This window comes from Clarias gariepinus, chromosome 3, assembly GCF_024256425.1.
Source record: "Clarias gariepinus isolate MV-2021 ecotype Netherlands chromosome 3, CGAR_prim_01v2, whole genome shotgun sequence".
Lineage (NCBI taxonomy): Eukaryota > Metazoa > Chordata > Actinopteri > Siluriformes > Clariidae > Clarias > Clarias gariepinus.
The window spans coordinates 45,014,203-45,037,727 of NC_071102.1; the positions used below are offsets into that span (position 1 = coordinate 45,014,203).

At 38.6% G+C, this 23,525-nt stretch overlaps 1 long non-coding RNA gene across 10 annotated transcripts; it reads right to left on the reverse strand.

Moving 5' to 3' along the window:
- Positions 1-5,778: 5,778 nt before the first annotated feature.
- LOC128519076 (uncharacterized) lies at positions 5,779-10,513 on the reverse strand. 10 transcript variants are annotated; one of them, XR_008357813.1, is made up of 11 exons: positions 9,454-9,673; positions 9,125-9,162; positions 8,959-9,022; positions 8,845-8,869; positions 8,223-8,251; positions 7,912-7,940; positions 7,629-7,653; positions 7,425-7,449; positions 7,114-7,142; positions 6,831-6,855; positions 5,779-6,146 (listed from the first exon to the last, which is right to left on the reverse strand). It is a non-coding gene; the product is annotated as an uncharacterized LOC128519076 (long non-coding RNA). The 10 variants fall into 10 exon arrangements; XR_008357816.1 differs by having other exon boundaries at positions 6,123-6,149; XR_008357815.1 differs by lacking the exon at positions 7,114-7,142.
- Between the last annotated feature and the right edge of the window lie 13,012 nt (positions 10,514-23,525).

Below are 23,525 nucleotides of genomic sequence, written 5' to 3' on the forward strand. Positions count from 1 at the left end.
TTTCTCCCGGTTTTCATTTACAATGTCGAACACACGTTGCAGTTCATCAGAGCCTGGTAGTTTTACTGAAGCAAATGCATAAAATGATTCGTGTGTCGTGAATCTTGTGGACTTCAGCTGTTCGTCTCTGTGATACGGAAGGTAAAGTTTTAGAAGAGTTCCATAGAATTTTTCTGGATTTTTCTGCTGTGAAAAACGAGCAAATCTAATAACAGCAGGCTTTCCCCTTGTTCTTTTCTGTATTCGTCCCATATTGTTTTGAAGTGGCAAAACATTTTTACCTTTTGCCTGTCCTCCATAAACAATGCGGTATTCACTTGCAAATTCAGCCATGCACATGTTCTCAAATTCAGGTCTATTAGGTCTGGCCTTGTATTTGTCTGACAATCCTGACATCCACACATTCTCCACGTCATCATCCATAGTCTGTAAGTACTTCATTGGTAAACTCATCTTTACAGCATTGTCATCAGTGGGTACGAAAATGACAGAACGTGATGATGATTTCAATTTTAGACTGCATGTGCGAGCGACTGCCTCTTGAGCGCTGACCTCTCTGTTCTTTGAATAGGCATTCATGACCTGCTTCATGCACTCACGGTCAGACAGGTTATCATGACTTGAGTCTTTTATCACTGTCTTCAGGTAATCACTCATCTCATGTTCACCTTTTGAAATGTACGAGAGCATGTACATGATACAGCTGTAGGGGTTCAGAATGAACTGTATGTCCATGTTTGCATTCCAGGCTCTTAACAACATTGGATTGTAGCCATTAACCCAGCAGTCCTGTGGTCGTCTTTCCATAACTATTACACTTGATGTAGACAGAACCTCAATATTTTTCCTATACTCTTCATAAGTCATGTTTGTTTGATTAAGGAGCTCTGTAATGGTTTCAAAACTCTGATTTGAGTCATTCAGTAGATCCCACACCTTCTGTAGCTGTTCTTTTGCAACACTGGCATAATCTCTTTCCTCTGATTGATTCTCTTCATCAGACTGATCTACAGGAGGAGGTCTGGAGCGGGTTATCATGGTTCCGTCAATGGGTGGTTTAGGAAACCCAAATCGGCAGTGCTTCTTGTTCTTTCTACAGGATTTGGAGTGATTACGACTGTGCATCTGCACTTCACTTACAATTCTGTGCAGTTCTGGGTCTTTGTTTGGATCTGGTAATTTGCATGAGATGTATTTATCAATGAAATCACAAACTTCCTGATCTTCATCCTTCTCAAACTCTGGAGCATCTTTCACCCAAAATAAGCAGTGAATGTGCGGAGAGCCACGTAACTGAAATTCTACTCTGTAAAAAAAGTCAATTACCTCACCGATAGGCCGAGCAGGTGACATGATGAGATCTCTCATTAAGGCTTCAACACGTTTTTCAAACATCCGCATGGCTGTGACTGGGTTGCTTCTTAATATTTCACATTTTTCAGACCAGTCTAATTCATCAAAGTTCACAGTTTCACCTTGCTGTGCTTTAATAGCAGTAATCACTTCAGGCCATCTCATCTCAGCGGCACTAAAAGTACAGAAAAATGTGGGCGTGCCCAGCTGTCTCAGCATAGCAAACAAATCACGCAGAGTTTTCTCCCAGTATGCTGGAGTCCCTCTCAATGGTTGCATGAAACGTGTTGCCTCCTTATTATTCACAAGTTTTTCTAACTCCTGTTTGTCCTGCAGCAGTGAACAGTTTATTCTACGTCCATCACGGGTCATGGGTTTTGCTTTTCTCAGCTGAATAGACATGCTAGATGTGGCCATGTGCATTTCAGTGACAAACTGAGCAAAGAAGATGTAGCTTGTGTCTCTTGCACAACGGTTGTCAATAGAGAATAGTCTTGTGTTAAAGTATCTGCTGGGAGAAACATGTTTTGCTCTGTCAGGCTCATCAAGAGTATTTCTGCAATCAGGGAACATTACTGGGAATGACATGGCTTCCAAATTTTTTACTTTGAAAATGCTAACAGGACTGTTTTTTGCTGCTGGGGCAATGCAAAATATTCCATCATCATAAGACAACAGCTGCTGACCAAGATCTGGGGGCTGAAGACACGTATCTAGAGCAAGGCCTCTTGATTGCTCTTCTGCAGTATTCTCAGTGTCATCACTTGAATCATTGTGTTGATTATCATTGCTCTGTTCTTCAGCATTCTCCGTTTGGCTGCTGCTCTCAACATCCATTTCCTCATCAGAAGCACTGATGTCATTTGTGGACTGTTCATGCTCATTGAACATTTCTTCTTCTGACAGTGCTGCGTTAATGTTGATATCTTTATATTCTGAATGGATTTCTTTTAGTTTTCTTAATGCAGACAAGACCTTATGCATGTTCAAAGTCTGAAACTGATAGTGACCTTGGTAGCACAGACGTCTTTTCAATTTCACTGTAAGCAGCTGTGATTCACTTCTGGGTCTTGGTAAACAATTCACTGTAGTTTCTACTTCAGATGCAACTGAAATTACAGCTCCTTTTATAGCTCTCTGTTGGCCTTTAGGAAGTGTTAAAATTTTCGCAAAGGGAATATACTTTGCAATGACATGTCTTTCTAGAATATTCAAATCACACAGTTCTGGAGGAATGGGAGTGAACTGAAGCTTATTAGCTACAGCAATATCTGGCATTAGACCTCTCAAAAGTGTTGTATGGCAGCTGTGACAGATCCATTCTGTTTTCATGTGTTCCAAAGGACATGGATCAGGGCAGTCAGAGCAGATGTGAACATAGTTTCCAGTCAAGCAAAGTGCAGCAACTGTGGGATTTTGTTTATATTTATGCACTTCACAATTACGCACTTGATTAAAGAAGAGCGCTCTGGCACAGCATTTACATACGTAAGATGGCCCCTGTTTTATAACATCTCTGAAAATATTTAAGGCTCTTAACCTGACTTGATCTTGTACTATATCATGCTGGTTATCTTGTAATGTTTCTCTCTGCCGGCGCATCAAATAAATCTTTTTGTATTTGTACTGTATCTCTTGTGCACAATGTACTTTGTGAAGTATCTTAAGTGCAGATGTTTTGTTTTTAGATTTAAATAAATAGTATTCTTTCTGACGAGCCCTAAAATGAGCATCACAGTGATAATGCTCCCGTAAAACTTCCTTTCTTTTTTTATAAAAATTAGGATCATTTTTGCATCGGTTTGTGTAATAGTCCTTTTGTCTTTGCCTAAAAGTTGGATCTTTTAAATATCGGTCAACAAGGTATTGCTTATGCTGTTCCTTATACTTAACATTATCCCTGTAATTTTGAATTACATAATTCTTTTGTCTCTCTCTGAATTGTTTTTGATTCCTGTAATTTTGAATTACATAATTCTTTTGTCTCTCTCTGAATTGTTCTTTATTCCTGTAATTTTGAATTACATAATTCTTTTGTCTCTCTCTGAATTGTTTTTGATTCCTGTAATTTTAAATTACATAATTCTTTTGTCTCTCTCTGAATTGTTTTTGATTTCTGTAATTTTGAATTACATAATTCTTTTGTCTCTCTCTGAATTGTTCTTTATTCCTGTAATTTTGAATTACATAATTCTTTTGTCTCTCTCTGAATTGTTTTTGATTCCTGTAATTTTGAATTACATAATTCTTTTGTCTCTTTTTGAATTGTTCGTCATTCTTGTAATTTTGAATCATATAGTTCTTTTGTCTCTCTCTGAATTGTTCATCATTCTTGTAATTTAAGGTTATTTTACTCTTTTTATTCCCTCTGTATTTTTCATTATTCCAATAGTTGTTCTTCGTGGCTTGGTTATGTCTTTGTCTATATTCACTGCTTGTTTTATAATCATAGACTTTACTTACAGCCTGTTTTTTGTCATAAACACCTTGCCTTTGAACCATTTCTTTGTGCCATTTTTTAAAGTAAGACCTTCGCTTTCGAGTCTTGTTGAGTTTTTCTGTTTTGCTTGGCTGTGAATTCTGGTGATTTGGAGCTGACAATGACAACTGATCCTGTGACAGAAGTTCACTCAGTGGTAATTTTTTTAATTTGTCTTGATTTTTAATGACAGCAGTCTGTACTTCCATTTTATCTTGATTAATCAAGTGGGCTTGTTCATCAGTTGATGTGGCTCTGTTAACAGCAGTTTCGGACAGTTGTTGAACCGGATCTTGGACTTGAACATGTTGTAGGACATCAGCAGATGTACATTGTTCATTGTTTGATGAAGTTTTGTTCTCAAACGAGACAGATGGTTGCACCTCATGTTCAAGGTCACAGGAGACTTCAGTACGTACACAGCTTTCAGTCATCATGCCAATGAATGATACAGGTAGCAACTCAAACTGTTCCTGGTCTCTCAAATCAAAGCACCCTTGAAACAAAATTAAAAGCCTTTCGATAAGATCCGACAGTTGATGAAATGTCAGACAAATAGCCGTACCTGTGCCTTCCTCAGCAGGCATTCCATGAATTGATCTGGAGTGAGGATCAAAATAACCAAACCTCCCTGATCGATCTCTGAACACAGCGATACACGTCGCTCCACACATTAACAGCGCGTCGCTCACGTCAGCTCTGAGACATTGCAGCGTGTTTTCAAGGTTTTCATATTGGCCAATAGCCGGTGCGTCTTGAAGAAACATCCCCAGAGGTTTGGCTTTCTTCAAGACGCACCGGCTATAGCCGGTGCGTCTTGAAGAAAGCCAAACCTCTGGGGATGTTTGAGGATGCTGTAGGAGCGTACGTTTGTCCTAATAGTGTCAGGGAGCTCGTCAAAATTTAAGAAATCTTGTACGAACTTTCCATTTCTTTGCAGTGTTTGTTTGACACGAGTATACATGGCATCACCTTTCTGTAGTACGCGATCCAAATCCAAACTTTGCAGCTCATTGCATTCATTGTGCACTGCGAGAAACATTAATGAATTACACGTACATTGATGGCCTCTGGAGTACACACGGTACCTCGCATCAATTTGACTGTGGGTCGCCACAACGGACCGCACGTACGGATTTACCTCAGTCGTACCTGATGCAGAATTGTTGCTGCCATGGTTACCAACTGAATACTCGAGATTTCGACGCTGCTTCTGGCTGCGACTTCTCTTCCCTTTTCTAGGCATTGTGATGACACTATGTTACTAGTAGCAAATAAATAAGTTACTCAACGAACCTTTTTCGTTAGAAAAAACAATGAATCAATCACAGCAGTTTAAGCTATTAGTTTTAACAGATACTTCATCAATAGAAAAACAAAGCCTCTTAAATTCTAGATTTTAGCCAAAAATTAACTGATATATTAGGAGGGATCAAATTCTATACTTTATTCAAAAATAAATTATACTGCAAGTTAAATTGAAACTTGACACAATGGGTAAACAAACAAATTTGATCTTTCACAAAATATTCGATGGAAATGGAACTATTATTCGATCAGACTATTTATGTCAAAGTATTTAACTACAAATATACTGTAGCGTTGTCAGTAAACAGTAAAGGTAAATATATAGACAGAATGTGCTATAAAAGGACAGAGCAACTGAATTAATACAATGTTAAAACAGGTAATCTCGCTCAAGGTATTTAACTTCTATATGAAATAGAACTAAAACACTGTAGAGTTGAATACACTATATAAGACTGCACAAGCTGAGATACAGAACTAAACTGCTCAAACGAATATCACCAAAAATATATTAAAATGGTGTATAAAATGTCACCCAAATGATAATGTCAGTTGTGAAATCAATTAATACAATATAGATCAATGTTACAACAACCGAACAGAAAGTGGACTTCTTAATGAAAAAAGATTTAAAGCAGTCAGTGATACAAAAGTTTAATATGTGATCCAGACAAGACTAGAAAATGAACACTATGTGAAGGAAAACAGCTGGTTATTAAACAAATGTGTTTTGCTGTTGCTGATTTTCCAACGTAGTCCTCAGATCAGCGTTGATCAAGAAGGCAGCAGGGCAGACTGGAACTACAGCACGTCCTTCTTTCAGCACTGTAAAAATGGGTTCAAGTTTGGGGGTTAAGTTTGGGGGTTAGGTTTGGGTGTTTTTGGTTTGGGTGTTTTGGGTTCTGTTTTTTTGGGTTTGGGTGTTTTGGGTTCTGTTTTTTTGGATTCAAAGTTTGGGCTTCTGTTTTTTGGGATTCTGGGTCTTTTTTTAAGGTGCGTTAGCAAGCTGCTTAGGTGCGTTTGGAATGTTTTGCATGGGGAGAGTGCAGATAGGTTGCGTTTGGGGTGCAAGCAAGCAAGCAGCAAGCAGAGCAGCAGCGTTTGGAAAGGCCAGGCCAGTTATTTTGTTTGTTTGTGAAGAGAAAGTAAGAAACCGGCAAAGGTTTAAGCAAACAAGCAAGACAAAGGTTGGAGTGAAAAAGGATATAAGGTATTGACAGGACAGGACAGGACAGGACAGGATAGACAACACACAAACAGAGAAAAAACAACAACAAATTAGTTACATTCTTAAACAAATATGCCTATAGATATGTATAGATAGATATGTATACATACATACATACATACACACTTTTCATATTTACATTTAATGATTAAATAATTGTACTACATTGTCATTGCATTGCAATCCAATCATGGTTTTGGATGCATGAACAAGTTACTTAATATTTGTAGTAAAGCCTGGATTATCTTGCACAGCTGTAACAGTGAGTATAGAACAATGGAATCAGTTTGTGCAGTGTTTGATGTATAGCCATTTACATTGTTCTTGCAGTCTGCCTATAATGTGTTCATATTTTAAAGTCAAGGGTTACTTGAAGACAAAGTTGAATGAGTTTTTTGCTGATCTAAGTAATCAATAATCCCTACTTTAACTATAACCCCTACGTTTAACAATCATACTTACCTAGATGGACAAGACGAACAATTTACTGTAGACAAAAAAAGGAAGAAAAAAAAGACAATTTAGATTTGTTAACAGTTAAAAAAAAGTCCTCAAGACCACATTTTTGTTTAAGTTTACATTGTACAATTTTCTTTATGATTTATTATTTTGTCCCATAGTAAAGTATAAATATACTGCAGTGATTTTAAAACTTTCGAGCAATCAAACATTAATCTTAATCAAGAGAACCTAAATGTATACAGTACTAATTGTCAACACAAACTAGCATTACAGTAGTACTTACATGGTGAGCTTCACCAGGTGTGACCAATGCTGCGAACAAGAAAAAAGAAAAAAAAAAGAAAAACAAACAAAAGTTACATTTCAAGAGCCTGCAGCATTTCTTATTTACTATGAAGATAAAGCAAACAATGTGTGTAATTTTAAATGTTTAACATTGTTACACCAAAGGTTTATGTTGCTCCATAATAATGTATTAACATACTGCAATGATTTTAAAACTTTCGAGCAATCAAACATTAATCTCGAATCAGGAGAACCTAAATGTATACAGTGCTAATCGTCAACACAAACTAGCATTACAGTAGTACTTACATGGTGAGCTTCACCGAAATGGTCCCTGAAAAGCAGTAGTAAAGTAACATACAAACTTAACGTTTGAATGACACCAAATAAATAGTGTTTATATTTTAAAGTCAAGGGTTACTTGAAGACAAAGTTGAATGAGTTTTTTGCTGATCTAAGTAATCAATAATCCCTACTTTAACTATAACCCCTACGTTTAACAATCATACTTACCTAGATGGACAAGACGAACAATTTACTGTAGACAAAAAAAGGAAGAAAAAAAAGACAATTTAGATTTGTTAACAGTTAAAAAAAAGTCCTCAAGACCACATTTTTGTTTAAGTTTACATTGTACAATTTTCTTTATGATTTATTATTTTGTCCCATAGTAAAGTATAAATATACTGCAGTGATTTTAAAACTTTCGAGCAATCAAACATTAATCTTAATCAAGAGAACCTAAATGTATACAGTACTAATTGTCAACACAAACTAGCATTACAGTAGTACTTACATGGTGAGCTTCACCAGGTGTGACCAATGCTGCGAACAAGAAAAAATAAATAAAAAAGAAAAACAAACAAAAGTTACATTTCAAGAGCCTGCAGCATTTCTTATTTACTATGAAGATAAAGCAAACAATGTGTGTAATTTTAAATGTTTAACATTGTTACACCAAAGGTTTATGTTGCTCCATAATAATGTATTAACATACTGCAATGATTTTAAAACTTTCGAGCAATCAAACATTAATCTCGAATCAAGAGAACCTAAATGTATACAGTGCTAATCGTCAACACAAACTAGCATTACAGTAGTACTTACATGGTGAGCTTTACCAGGTGTGACCAATGCTGCGAACAAGAAAAAAGAAAAAAAAAAGAAAAACAAACAAAAGTTACATTTCAACAGCCTGCAGCATTTCTTATTTACTATGAAGATAAAGCAAACAATGTGTGTAATTTTAAATGTTTAACATTGTTACACCAAAGGTTTATGTTGCTCCATAATAATGTATTAACATACTGCAGTGATTTTAAAACTTTCGAGCAATCAAACATTAATCTCGAATCAGGAGAACCTAAATGTATACAGTACTAATTGTCAACACAAACTAGCATTACAGTAGTACTTACATGGTGAGCTTCACCAGGTGTGACCAATGCTGCGAACAAGAAAAAAGAAAAAAAAAAGAAAAACAAACAAAAGTTACATTTCAACAGCCTGCAGCATTTCTTATTTACTATGAAGATAAAGCAAACAATGTGTGTAATTTTAAATGTTTAACATTGTTACACCAAAGGTTTATGTTGCTCCATAATAATGTATTAACATACTGCAGTGATTTTAAAACTTTCGAGCAATCAAACATTAATCTCGAATCAGGAGAACCTAAATGTATACAGTGCTAATCGCCAACACAAACTAGCATTACAGTAGTACTTACATGGTGAGCTTCACCGAAATGGTCTCTGAAAAGCAGTAGTAAAGTAACATACAAACTTAACATTTGAATGACACCAAATAAATAGTAAAATGACAGCAACAAATATGTACACACCTGTAATGCAGAGTGGATGGCTCTTAAAAGAGCCTTTGGGTTTGTCAAGACTGGATGTTGGCTCCTGTAAAGGGAAAAAATAAATAAATCACCAAAAACTATGTTAAATGTTATATTATTTTGATGTGTGAGAACTTGGAAAGAGTGAACCAAAAAGGATACTTACTTAGCACAAGCAATGTGCTACAAACTGCTTTCAGAAGTCTAGAGGTAAGAAAACATCACAGAACATATGAGTTAATCTAAAAAGAATATATATCATTAATATATATATATATATCTCAATATAAAGATACAATTATGTTAATTTACCACAAAAAGTTATGAAAAAGCAAAAAATTAAGGTACACAAAAGCAAAAACACATAATTTATGTCCATGTTCTTTATCTCTGCAAATCATTTTATCTCAGCTTTTATATAATTTGAAGCTAGTGAAAGTAGGTTTTTTAGCTATGAGAAATAAATGATGATCTGTCAGGCTGTCAAATACTTACACAACAGGAGCAGCAGCTTTTTTGCACACAAGGAAAAGGGAGAAATAGATCAGATTATAATGGTATGCATGAATGGACATGAGCTTCCACTAAAAATAAAAATAAATGGCATTATTAATGTTTGCCAGTCAAGTAGACTAGCTTTAGTTGCTTTTGCAATAGAAATGTGAGCATTATGTTATGATTTTGCTCAAAACTCACTTAAAATGCCATTGACTGATTAAAACAACTTACATTTTTTATTTGATTAAGCTTATTATTAAATGAGACAAAATAATTAATATTAGGCTAATACACATTGATAAGCGCTGTCCATTATATTGCATTATAACTATTATGAAATATTACTTTTGAAAATACACGAGATAACTTAAAGAACAGACAAACCATATATTGCTGCCCTTGGATGTTTATTGTATGCATCTTTCTTCAGTCAATACGTCAATATATATTTATGCAGCAAACGTTACAGCGATATGTGTGATTCGTGAAATACAGACGGTCGGTCACCGGACGAGACCCGTGGTATCGCCTCACGCCGCGTCACGTTTTTAAAACACATTATGTTCCGTGAGTGAACCCACACCGGAGGCGTCCGGCTACGCCGTGTTTACTCGCTGTTTGAGTTGTTCTAGACACGGCTCTTCTCATCCGGTGAAAAAAAAAACTAGTAATACGGCTCTCAAAATAAAAGTCAAGTAAACTGAATTGATGAAAATTCATCAATATTTGTCCAACTGTACACACTTTTCAGCTAAAAGTCCTGAGGGACGTTGTTTAATTACGACCGTACAGGTGTAAGCTGTATCTTACATTTGTTGCTAATTTCTTTAAAATGTGGTGTTTTGTTCCTGATTAAAATATAACGTTACACGTTTAATAACTTGTCCAATATGTATCGACTTAACCCGCCCCAGATCCATAACTCGGCCATTTCGTTTTTAAAATGACAATAATAGCAACAACAATAAAAGGATGCAAATTCATAAATAACTTCAATTACTTCAGAAATTACCTCAGAATAGCAGTTGTGGCTAGTCGGCCAGTTTATAGTTTAAACAGCAACAATTAATACTTGAATCAGTCCCAATTAATTAATTCACAACTATTTCGATTATTTTTTTTGCAAATTTTAAAAATAAATCTTCAAATATTTATCAGAAATTTGAGACGCTTACCTGAGGGACGCAATAACGGAAGTCAAAAGCGGATGGGTGACTCTCTACGTTCCAGCGGTCTCATTGGTTATAATTAATCACGTGCTGAAGCGCTGATAACGGTCATTTATGTGTGTAGGTTTAAAATTATATTACCAAACATTAATTTTTCCTCATTTTGATGAAAAAAAATAAATAAATAAAAATTGAGGACTACATTACTAAATAAACCCAACAATAATCAGTAAACAAATCAGTAAATTAGGGCAAGGTTTTATTGGGAGAAAGGAAATTTCAATACATCCGTCATTTTATATTAAAAATACTTTCATCTAAAAAGAAATACAAATAATTAAGTTCATTTTCAATCAATTTCAATACAACATGTTAGTGACATTCATCAATGTGTGTAATGTGCGCTGCAGGTGGAAAACATTTTGGATTATTATCCAAGTTGTAGGCTAGTCAATATGGGTGGTATCTGACATTAAGGATCCGCAACTGTAACCACAAACTCCATAGTGAATCTATCTATCTATCTATCTATCTATCTATCTATCTATCTATCTATCTATCTCACTGTAATCTGACTATTTCTATCTATCTATAGACTCAATCATGAATCTATCTATCTATCAATCAATATATCTGTAACTGTGTATCTGTCTGACACTATCTATCTATCTGTCTTTTAAACCTTTTAAACTTAAACTGTTTTAACTTTTTTAACTTCTTAAACTATTTTAAACTTTTCACACTTTTAAACTTCCATCTCCGGCTTTCTCAAGCCAACTTAAAGTTTGTCTAAACAAACTTTTGTATCTAGTTAAGTTGGCTTGAGAAAGCCAACTTACTGATATCCGACTTAAACTTATTATTATTATTAAGTTGGCTTGAGAAAGCCAACTTACTGATATCCGACTTAAACTTATTATTATTATTATTATTCCGAGACTAAATTTGTAAACTCTATCTCCTCCTAGAGCTTTAACTCCACTAATTCCAAACTCGGCCCAGACCTTCAGACTGATCTCACGGGGTGTGCTATATCTTTTCTAACTGATCGGACTTACTAATTGCCCCGCAGGGGCAATTAACCGGCCCAAAAATCCCATTGACTTAACATTAAGACGAATTTTGACGGTTTGTTGCGCAGAGAGGGAATTTTGTAGAAACGTTAAATTAACCCTATTTGACGATGTTTGCAGCCTTTGTCAAAAGATACCATGCACAAGGGTATAAGTTTTACCCCCGGGGCAAGAGAGGTCCCCAATTTGCCCCATTGACATATAATGGGGATTTTGGCGATGAACTAGTCCCGCACCATTTATCGTAGACCCATGAGTGAGGTGTCAAAGTGTGCAGAATATTCGGGAAGAATTTTTCTATGACTTTCCTAAGGGGTGGGCGGTTAATTGCCCCCGCAGGGGGCAATTAACCGTCCCATTGACTTATAATGGGGATTTTAGCGAATTATAACTGGTCCCGCACCGTTCATCGTAAACCAACAAATGAGGTGTCAAACCGTGCGCCTTATTCGGGAATGGGTTGCTGTGACCTTTCTAAGGGGTGGGTGGTTAATTGCCCCCGCAGGGGGCAATTAACCACCCACAGACTTAACATTGAGACCAACATTGCCCGAGTCCCATGAGTGAGGTGTCAAACCGTGCGCCTTATTCGGGGATCGGGTGCTGTGACTCTTCTAAGGGGTGGGTGGTTAATTGCCCCCGCAGGGGGCAATTAACCACCCACAGACTTAACATTAAAACCAACATTGACCGAGTCCCATGAGTGAGGTGTCAAACCGTGCGCCTTATTCGGGAATGGGTTGCCGTGACTCTTCTAAGGGGTGGGTGGTTAATTGCCCCCGCAGGGGGCAATTGACCACCCACAGACTTAACATTGAGACCAACATTGACCGAATCCCATGAGTGAGGTGTCAAACCGTGCGCCTTCTTCGGGAATGGTGTGCTATGACTTTTGGTAGGGATCCGTCGCACGGTTTTCCCGAAATTCCCAAATAACCACCCCATTTTCCCCTATTCATTTCAATGGGAAATGGCCCGAAAAAGGGTAAAAACAGGGGTCACTTTGAAAGCTTACCGTTCGGCCATAATTTGTCGTAAAAACATCATTCAAAGTTTAAATGGGTCACAAGACCTTGGACTTTTACGGATTGGGTCCATGTTTTGATAACTTTCACGGTTGCTTCACGAGAGCAGTTTAAGTTTGATGAAAATTTTGATTTTCCACCATGCGTGCCACTGTCAACTGCAATATTCACAGAGTGTGAATCGGTGGGTGTCTTTACACTGTCACCACGTCAATATAATACACTCTACGGGCATGAGGATTCAATATGTCGTAGTCAGAAAGTTCCTGCCACTCACGGTGAAAGATTTTTTGCGATCAGACCTACGGTTCTCGGTTGGGAAGCGTTTGTTTGAGAGCTTAATTATTACAGTTTGCGGTTCTCTGTGTCTGTCACAGAAGAGTGTGCGTGCGCATGCATGACCCATCCCCCACACCACCGACTTGCTAATGCCAATTAGACTTAATCAAACTTCTCTTCTATGTACTATTTCTAACCCATTCAAACTCATTCAAACTCATCTATCTATCTATCTATCTATCTATCTATCTGTAATCTGATTATTTCTATCTATCTATAGACTTCCCTTCTATGTACTATTTCTAACAAATTTTAACTCATTCAAACTTATCTAACTTTTCTAATCTATCTATCATCTGACTATTTTAACTAATCTATCTATCTATCTATCTATCTATCTATCATCTGACTATTTATAACTAATCTATCTATCTATGTAACTATCTATCATCTGACTATTTCTAACTAATGTATCTATCTATCTATCTATCTATCTATCTATCTATCTATCTATCTATCATCTGACTATTTCTAACTAATCTATCTATCTATCTATCTATCTACCTATCTATCTATCTATCTATCTATCTATCATCTGACTATTTCTAACTAATCTATCTATCTATCTATCTATCTATCGATTTATCTATCTATCTATCTATCTATCTATCTATCTATCTATGTATCTATCTATCTATCTATCTATCTATCTATCTATCATCTGACTATTTCTATCTATCTATCTATCTATCTATCTATCTATCTATCTATCATCTGACTATTTCTAACTAATCTATCTATCTATCTATCTATCTATCTGTAATCTGACTATTTTTATCTATCTATAAACTCAATCATGAATCTATCTATCAATCTATATATCTGTAACTGTCTATCTGTCTGACACTATCTATCTATCTATCTATCTGTCTTTTAAACCTTTTAAACTTAAACTGTTTTAACTTTTTTAACTTCTTAAACTATTTTAAACTTTTCACACTTTTAAACTTCGATCTCCGGCTTTCTCAAGCCAACTTAAAGTTTGTCTAAACAAACTTTTGTATCTAGTTATTATTAAGTTGGCTTGAGAAAGCCAACTTACTGATATCCGACTTAAACTTATTAAGTTGGCTTGAGAAAGCCAACTTACTGATATCCGACTTAAACTTATTATTATTAAGTTGGCTTGAGAAAGCCAACTTACTGATATCCGACTTAAACTTATTATTATTATTATTATTATTATTCTGAGACTAAATTTGTAAACACTATCTCCTCCTAGAGCTTTAACTCCACTAACTCCAAACTCGGCCCAGACCTTCAGACTGATCTCACGGGGTGTGCTATATCTTTTCTAACTGATTGGACTTACTAATTGCCCCGCAGGGGCAATTAACCGCCCCAAAAATCCCATTTACTTAACATTGAGAGAATTTTGACGGTTTGTTGCGCAGAGAGGGAATTTTGTAGAAACGTTAAATTAACCCTATTTAAAGATGTTTGCAGCCTTTGTCAAAAGATACCATGCACAAGGGTATAAGTTTTACCCCCGGGGCAAGAGAGGTCCCCAATTTGCCCCATTGACATATAATGGGGATTTTGGCGATGAACTAGTCCCGCACCATTTATCGTAGACCCATGAGTGAGGTGTCAAAGTGTGCAGAATATTCGGGAAGAATTTTTCTATGACTTTCCTAAGGGGTGGGCGGTTAATTGCCCCCGCAGGGGGCAATTAACCGTCCCATTGACTTATAATGGGGATTTTAGTGAATTATAACTGGTCCCGCACCGTTCATCGTAAACCAACAAATGAGGTGTCAAACCGTGCGCCTTATTCGGGAATGGGGTGCTGTGACCTTTCTAAGGGGTGGGTGGTTAATTGCCCCCGCAGGGGGCAATTAACCACCCACAGACTTAACATTGAGACCAACATTGCCCGAGTCCCATGAGTGAGGTGTCAAACCGTGCGCCTTATTCGGGGATCGGGTGCTGTGACTCTTCTAAGGGGTGGGTGGTTAATTGCCCCCGCAGGGGGCAATTAACCACCCACAGACTTAACATTAAAACCAACTTTGACCGAGTCCCATGAGTGAGGTGTCAAACCGTGCGCCTTATTCGGGAATGGGTTGCCGTGACTCTTCTAAGGGGTGGGTGGTTAATTGCCCCCGCAGGGGGCAATTAACCACCCACAGACTTAACATTAAAACCAACTTTGACCGAGTCCCATGAGTGAGGTGTCAAACCGAGCGCCTTATTCGGGAATGGGGTGCTGTGACTTTTCTAAGGGGTGAGTGATCAATTGCCCTCGCAGGGGGCAATTAACCACCCACAGACTTAACATTGAGACCAACATTGACCGAATCCCATGAGTGAGGTGTCAAACCGTGCGCCCTATTCGGGAATGGGTTGCCGTGACTCTTCTAAGGGGTGGGTGGTTAATTGCCCCCGCAGGGGGCAATTAACCACCCACAGACTTAACATTGAGACCAACATTAACCGAATCCCATGAGTGAGGTGTCAAACTGTGCGCCCTATTCGGGAATGGGTTGCCGTGACTCTCCTAAGGGGTGGGTGATCAATTGCCCTCGCAGGGGGCAATTAACCCCCCACAGACTTAACATTGAGACTAACTTTGCCCGAGTGCCATGAGTAAGGTGTCAAACCGTGCGCCTTTTTCGGGAATGGTGTGCTATGACTTTTGGTAGGGATCCGTCGCACGGTTTTCCCGAAATTCCCAAATAACCACCCCTTTTTCTCCCATTCATTTCAATGGGAAATGGCCTGAAAAAGGGTGAAAACATGGGTCACTTTGAAAGCTTACCGTTCGGCCATAATTTGTCGTAGAAACATCATTCAAAGTTTAAACGGGTCACAAGACTTTGGAATTTTACGGATTGGGTCCATGTTTTGATAACTTTCACGGTTGCTTCACGAGAGCAGTTTAAGTTTGATGAAAATTTTGATTTTTCACCATGCGTGCCACTGTCAACTGCCATATTCACAGAGTGTGAATCGGAGGGTGTCTTTACACTGTCACCACGTCAATATACTACACTCTACGGGCATGAGGATTCAATATGTCATAGTCAGGAAGTTCCTGCCACTCACGGTGAAAGAATTTTTGCGATCGGACCTACGGTTCTCGGTTGGAAAGCGTTTGTTTGAGAGCTTAATTATTACAGTTTGCGGTTCTCTGTGTCTGTCACAGAAGAGTGTGCGTGCGCATGCATGACCCATCCCCCACACCACCGACTTGCTAATGCCAATTAGTCTCAATCAAACTTCTCTTCTATTTCTAACCCATTCAAACTCATTCAAACTCATCTATCTATCTATATATCTATCTATCTATCTGTAATCTGATTATTTCTATCTATCTATAGACTTCCCTTCTATGTACTATTTCTAACACATTTTAACTCATTCAAACTTATCTAACTTTTCTAATCTATCTATCATCTGACTATTTTAACTAATCTATCTATCTATCTATCTATCTATCTATCTATCTATCTATCTATCTGTAATCTGATTATTTCTATCTATCTATAGACTTCCCTTCTATGTACTATTTCTAACACATTTTAACTTATTCAAACTTATCTAACTTTTCTAATCTATCTGTCATCTGACTATTTTAACTAATCTATCTATCTATCTATCTATCTATCATCTATCTATCTATCTATCTATCTATCATCTGACTATTTATAACTAATCTATCTATCTATCTATGTATCTATCATCTGACTATTTCTAACTAATCTATCTATCTATCTATCTATCTATCTATCTATCTATCTATCTGTAATCTGACTATTTCTATCTATCTATAGACTTAATCATGAATCTATCTATCTATCTATCAATCTATATATCTGTAACTGTCTATCTGTCTGACACTATCTACCTATCTGTCTTTTAAACCTTTTAAACTTAAACTGTTTTAACTTTTTTAACTTCTTAAACTATTTTAAACTTTTCACACTTTTAAACTTTTATCTCCGGCTTTCTCAAGCCAACTTAAAGTTTGTCTAAACAAACTTTTGTATCTAGTTATTAGTGGTGCTTGCAAAGCATCACTATTGTTATCTTGCAGGCTTATTATTTTTTTTATTATTAGTGGTGCTTGCAAAGCATCACTACTATTCTCTTGCAAACTTATTATTATTATTTTTATTTTTATTCTTCTTCTTCCGTACAAAAGTTTGGCGCGTAACTAGTCCCGCACCGTTTGTCGTAGACCCCTGAGTGAGGTGTCAAATCGTGCGGCTTATACGGGAATGGGGTGCTATGACTTTTCTAAGGGGTGGGCGGTTAATTTCCCCCGCAGGGGGCAAATAACCGCCCCAAAAATACCATTGACTTAACATGGAGACCAACTTTGACAGATTGTAGCGCAGAGAGTGAATTTTGTAGAGACGTCAGATTTACCACATTTGAAGAGGTTTGCAGCCTGTGTCAGAAGATACCCGGCACAGGGGGATAAGTTCGACCCCCGGGGCAAGAGAGGTCCCCAAAGTTGCCCCATAGAATTTGAATGGGGAATTTGGTGACTTTGCCCATTGACTTATAATGGGAATTTAAAAAAATTACTAGTGCGGCACCGTTCGTCGTAGACCCATGAATGAGGTGTCAACCCGGGCGGCTTATTCGGGAGTAGGGTGCTTTGACTGTTTAAAGGGGTGGGTGGTTAATTGCCCCCGCAGGGGGCAATTAACCACCCACAGACTTAACACTGACAACAACTTTGACTGAGTCCCGCACCGTTCGTCGTAGACTCATGAATGAGGTGTCAAACTGTGCGGCTTATTCGGGAGTAGGGTGCTCTGACTGTTCGAAGGGGTGGGTGGTTAATTGCCCCCGCAGGGGGCAATTAACCACCCACAGACTTAACATTGAGACCAACTTTGACCGAGTACCATGAGTGAGGTGTCAAACCGTGCGGCCCATTTTCGGGAACAGGGTGCTGTGACTTTTCTTAGGGGTGGGTGGTTAATTGCCCCCGCAGGGGGCAATTAACCGCCCACAGACTTAACACTGAGAACAACTTTGACTGAGTCTTGCACCGTTCGTCGTAGACCCATGAATGAGGTGTCAAACCATGCGGCTTATTCGGGAGTAGGGTGCTCTGACTGTTCGAAGGGGTGGGTGGTTAATTGCCCCCGCAGGGGGCAATTAACCACCCACAGACTTAACATTGAGACCAACTTTGACCGAGTACCATGAGTGAGGTGTCAAACCGTGCGGCCCATCTTCGGGAACGGGGTGCTGTGACTTTTCTAAGGGGTGTGTGGTTAATTGCCCCCGCAGGGGGCAATTAACCACACACACACTTAACATTGATTTAACTGTGGAACCGACTGTCGTAGAGACACTCTTTTGCATATATCATCATGCTCATAAGCCACGCCCCCTAGCACCCTCATTAGCATGCTGTTAGCATGATGCTAACGCGATTAGCATTTTGCTGGCATGATGCTAACAAAATTAGCATCTTGCTAGCGGTATGCTAATTTCATCAGCACATCGCTAGCATAATGCTAACGCTATTAGCATGTCGCTAGCATTATGCTAACTTTTCGCTAATAACATGTATAGAATGTTCCTAGCATCATGCTAGTGTGATTAGCATGGTGCTAGCTTGATGCTAGCTATATTAGCATGTTGCTATCAAGATCCCATTGTCGTGGAGATATGGACGGCCAGAGTTTCGCCACGGCAAGCACCACTCACATTTTCTTCAGGAAATGTACCTCTCTAGTTATTTTTATTCTTCCGTACAAAAGTTTGGCACGTAACTAGTCCCGCACCGTTTGTCGTAGACCCCTGAGTGAGGTGTCAAATTGTGCGGCCTATACGGGAATGGGGTGCTATGACTTTTATAAGGGGTGGCCGGTTAATTGCCCCCGCAGGGGGCAATTAACCGGCCAAAAAATCCCATAGACTTAACATTGAGGCCAACTTTGACGGATTGTAGCGCAGAGAGTGAAATTTGTGGAAACGTCAGATTTACCACATTTGAAGAGGATTGCAGCCTGTGTCAGATGATACCCCGCACAGGGGAATAAGTTCGACCCCCGGGGCAAGAGAGGTCCCCAAAGTTGCCCCATAGAATTTGAATGGGGATATTGGCGACTTTGCCCATTGACTTATAATGGGAATTTTAAAAAATTACTAGTGCCGCACCGTTCGTCGTAGACCCATGAATGAGGTGTCAACCCGTGCGGCTTATTCGGGAGTAGGTTGCTTTGACTGTTTGAAGGGGTGGGTGGTTAATTGCCCCCGCAGGGGGCAATTAACCACCCACAGACTTAACACTGACAACAACTTTGACTGAGTCCCGCACCGTTCGTTGTAGACCCACGAATGAGGTGTCAAACCGTGCGGCTTATTCGGGAGTAGGGTGCTCTGACTGTTTGAAGGGGTGGGTGGTTAATTGCCCCCGCAGGGGGCAATTAACCACCCACAGACTTAACATTGAGACCAACTTTGACCGAGTACCATGAGTGAGGTGTCGAACCGTGCGGCCCATTTTCGGGAACAGGGTGCTGTGACTTTTCTTAGGGGTGGGTGGTTAATTGCCCCCGCAGGGGGCAATTAACCGCCCACAGACTTAACACTGAGAACAACTTTGACTGAGTCTTGCACCGTTCGTCGTAGACCCATGAATGAGGTGTCAAACCATGCGGCTTATTCGGGAGTAGGGTGCTCTGACTGTTCGAAGGGGTGGGTGGTTAATTGCCCCCGCAGGGGGCAATTAACCACCCACAGACTTAACATTGAGACCAACTTTGACCGAGTACCATGAGTGAGGTGTCAAACCGTGCGGCCCATCTTCGGGAACGGGGTGCTGTGACTTTTCTAAGGGGTGGGTGGTTAATTGCCCCCGCAGGGGGCAATTAACCACACACACACTTAACATTGATTTAACTGTGGAACCGACTGTCGTAGAGACACTCTTTTGCATATATCATCATGCTCATAAGCCACGCCCCCTAGCACCCTCATTAGCATGCTGTTAGCATGATGCTAACGCGATTAGCATTTTGCTAGCATGATGCTAACAAAATTAGCATCTTGCTAGCGGTATGCTAATTTCATCAGCACATCGCTAGCATGATGCTAACGCTATTAGCATGTCGCTAGCATTATGCTAACTTTTCGCTAATAACATGTATAGAATGTTCCTAGCATCATGCTAGTGTAATTAGCATGATGTTTAGCTGATTAGCATGGTGCTAGCTTGATGCTAGCTATATTAGCATGTTGCTATCAAGATCCCATTGTCGTGGAGATATGGACGGCCAGAGTTTCGCCACGGCAAGCACCACTCACATTTTCTTCAGGAAATGTACCTCTCTAGTTATTATTATTATTCCGAGACTAAATTTATAAACTCTATCTCCTCCTAGAGCTTTAACTCCACTAACTCCAAACTCGGCCCAGACCTTCAAACTGATCTCACGGGGTGTGCTATATCTTTTCTAACTGATCGGACTTACTAATTGCCCCGCAGGGGCAATTAACCGGCCCAAAAATCCCATTGACTTAACATTGAGACGAATTTTGACGGTTTGTTGCGCAGAGAGGGAACTTTGTAGAAACGTTAAATTAACCCTATTTGAAGATGTTTGCAGCCTTTGTCAAAAGATACCATGCACAAGGGTATAAGTTTTACCCCCGGGGCAAGAGAGGTCCCCAATTTGCCCCATTGACATATAATGGGGATTTTGGCGATGAACTAGTCCCGCACCATTTATCGTAGACCCATGAGTGAGGTGTCAAAGCGTGCAGAATATTCGCGAAGAATTTTTCTATGACTTTACTAAGGGGTGGGCGGTTAATTGCCCCCGCAGGGGGCAATTAACCGTCCCATTGACTTATAATGGGGATTTTAGCGAATTATAACTGGTCCCGCACCGTTCATCGTAAACCAACAAATGAGGTGTCAAACCGTGCGCCTTATTCGGGAATGGGGTGCTGTGACTCTTCTAAGGGGTGGGTGGTTAATTGCCCCCGCAGGGGGCAATTAACCACTCACAGACTTAACATTGAGACCAACATTGCCCGAGTCCCATGAGTGAGGTGTCAAACCGTGCGCCTTATTCGGGGATCGACTCTTATTCGAGGATCGACTCTTCTAAGGGGTGGGTGGTTAATTGCCCCCGCAGGGGGCAATTAACCACCCACAGACTTAACATTGAGACCAACATTGCCCGAGTCCCATGAGTGACGTGTTAAATCGTGCGCCTTATTCGGGGATCGGATGCTGTGACTCTTCTAAGGGGTGGGTGGTTAATTGCCCCCGCAGGGGGCAATTAACCACCCACAGAATTAACATTAAAACCAACTTTGACCGAAACCCATGAGTGAGGTGTCAAACCGTGCGCCTTATTCGGGAATGGGGTGCTGTGACTTTTCTAAGGGGTGGGTGATCAATTGCCCTCGCAGGGGGCAATTAACCCCCCACAGACTTAACATTGAGACTAACTTTGCCCGAGTGCCATGAGTGAGGTGTCAAACCGTGCGCCTTTTTCGGGAATGGTGTGCTATGACTTTTGGTAGGGATCCGTCGCATGGTTTTCCCGAAATTCCCAAATAACCACCCCATTTTCCCCTATTCATTTCAATGGGAAATGGCCCGAAAAAGGGTGAAAACATGGGTCACTTTGAAAGCTTACCGTTCGGCCATAATTTGTCGTAGAAACATCATTCAAAGTTTAAACGGGTCACAAGACTTTGGACTTTTACGGATTGGGTCCATGTTTTGATAACTTTTACGGTTGCTTCACGAGAGCAGTTTAAGTTTGATGAAAATTTTGATTTTTCACCATGCGTGCCACTGTCAACTGCCATATTCACAGAGTGTGAATCGGAGGGTGTCTTTACACTGTCACCACGTCAATATAATACACTCTACGGGCATGAGGATTCAATATGTCATAGTCAGGAAGTTCCTGCCACTCACGGTGAAATAATTTTTGCGATCGGACCTACGGTTCTCGGTTGGGAAGCGTTTGTTTGAGAGCTTAATTATTACAGTTTGCGGTTCTCTGTGTCTGTCACAGAAGAGTGTGCGTGCGCATGCACGACCCATCCCCCACACCACCGACTTGCTAATGCCAATTAGTCTCAATCAAACTTCTCTTCTATTTCTAACCCATTCAAACTCATTCAAACTCATCTATCTATCTATATATCTATCTATCTATCTGTAATCTGATTATTTCTATCTATCTATAGACTTCCCTTCTATGTACTATTTCTAACACATTTTAACTCATTCAAACTTATCTAACTTTTCTAATCTATCTATCATCTGACTATTTTAACTAATCTATCTATCTATCTATCTATCTGTAATCTGATTATTTCTATCTATCTATAGACTTCCCTTCTATGTACTATTTCTAACACATTTTAACTTATTCAAACTTATCTAACTTTTCTAATCTATCTGTCATCTGACTATTTTAACTAATCTATCTATCTATCTATCTATCTATCTATCTATCTATCTTTTTATCATCTATCTATCTATCTATCTATCTATCTATCATCTGACTATTTATAACTAATCTATCTATCTATCTATCTATCTATCTATCTATCTATCTATCTGTAATCTGATTATTTCTATCTATCTATAGACTTCCCTTCTATGTACTATTTCTAACACATTTTAACTTATTCAAACTTATCTAACTTTTCTAATCTATCTGTCATCTGACTATTTTAACTAATCTATCTATCTATCTATCTATCTATCTATCTATCTATTTATCATCTATCTATCTATCTATCTATCATCTGACTATTTTAACTAATCTATCTATCTATCTATCTATCTATCTATCTATCTATCTGTAATCTGATTATTTCTATCTATCTATAGACTTCCCTTCTATGTACTATTTCTAACACATTTTAACTTATTCAAACTTATCTAACTTTTCTAATCTATCTGTCATCTGACTATTTTAACTAATCTATCTATCTATCTATCTATCTATCTATTTATCATCTATCTATCTATCTATCTATCATCTGACTATTTATAACTAATCTATCTATCTATCTATGTATCTATCATCTGACTATTTCTAACTAATCTATCTATCTATCTATCTATCTATCTATCTATCTATCTATCATCTGACTATTTCTAACTAATCTATCTATCTATCTATCTATCTATCTATCTATCTATCTGTAATCTGACTATTTTTATCTATCTATAGACTTAATCATGAATCTATCTATCTATCTATCTATCAATCTATATATCTGTAACTGTCTATCTGTCTGACACTATCTACCTATCTGTCTTTTAAACCTTTTAAACTTAAACTGTTTTAACTTTTTTAACTTCTTAAACTATTTTAAACTTTTCACACTTTTAAACTTTTATCTCCGGCTTTCTCAAGCCAACTTAAAGTTTGTCTAAACAAACTTTTGTATCTAGTTTTAATTAACACAGCTCTTCACCTAGATATGAACTAATGAGTAAAATCACCTGT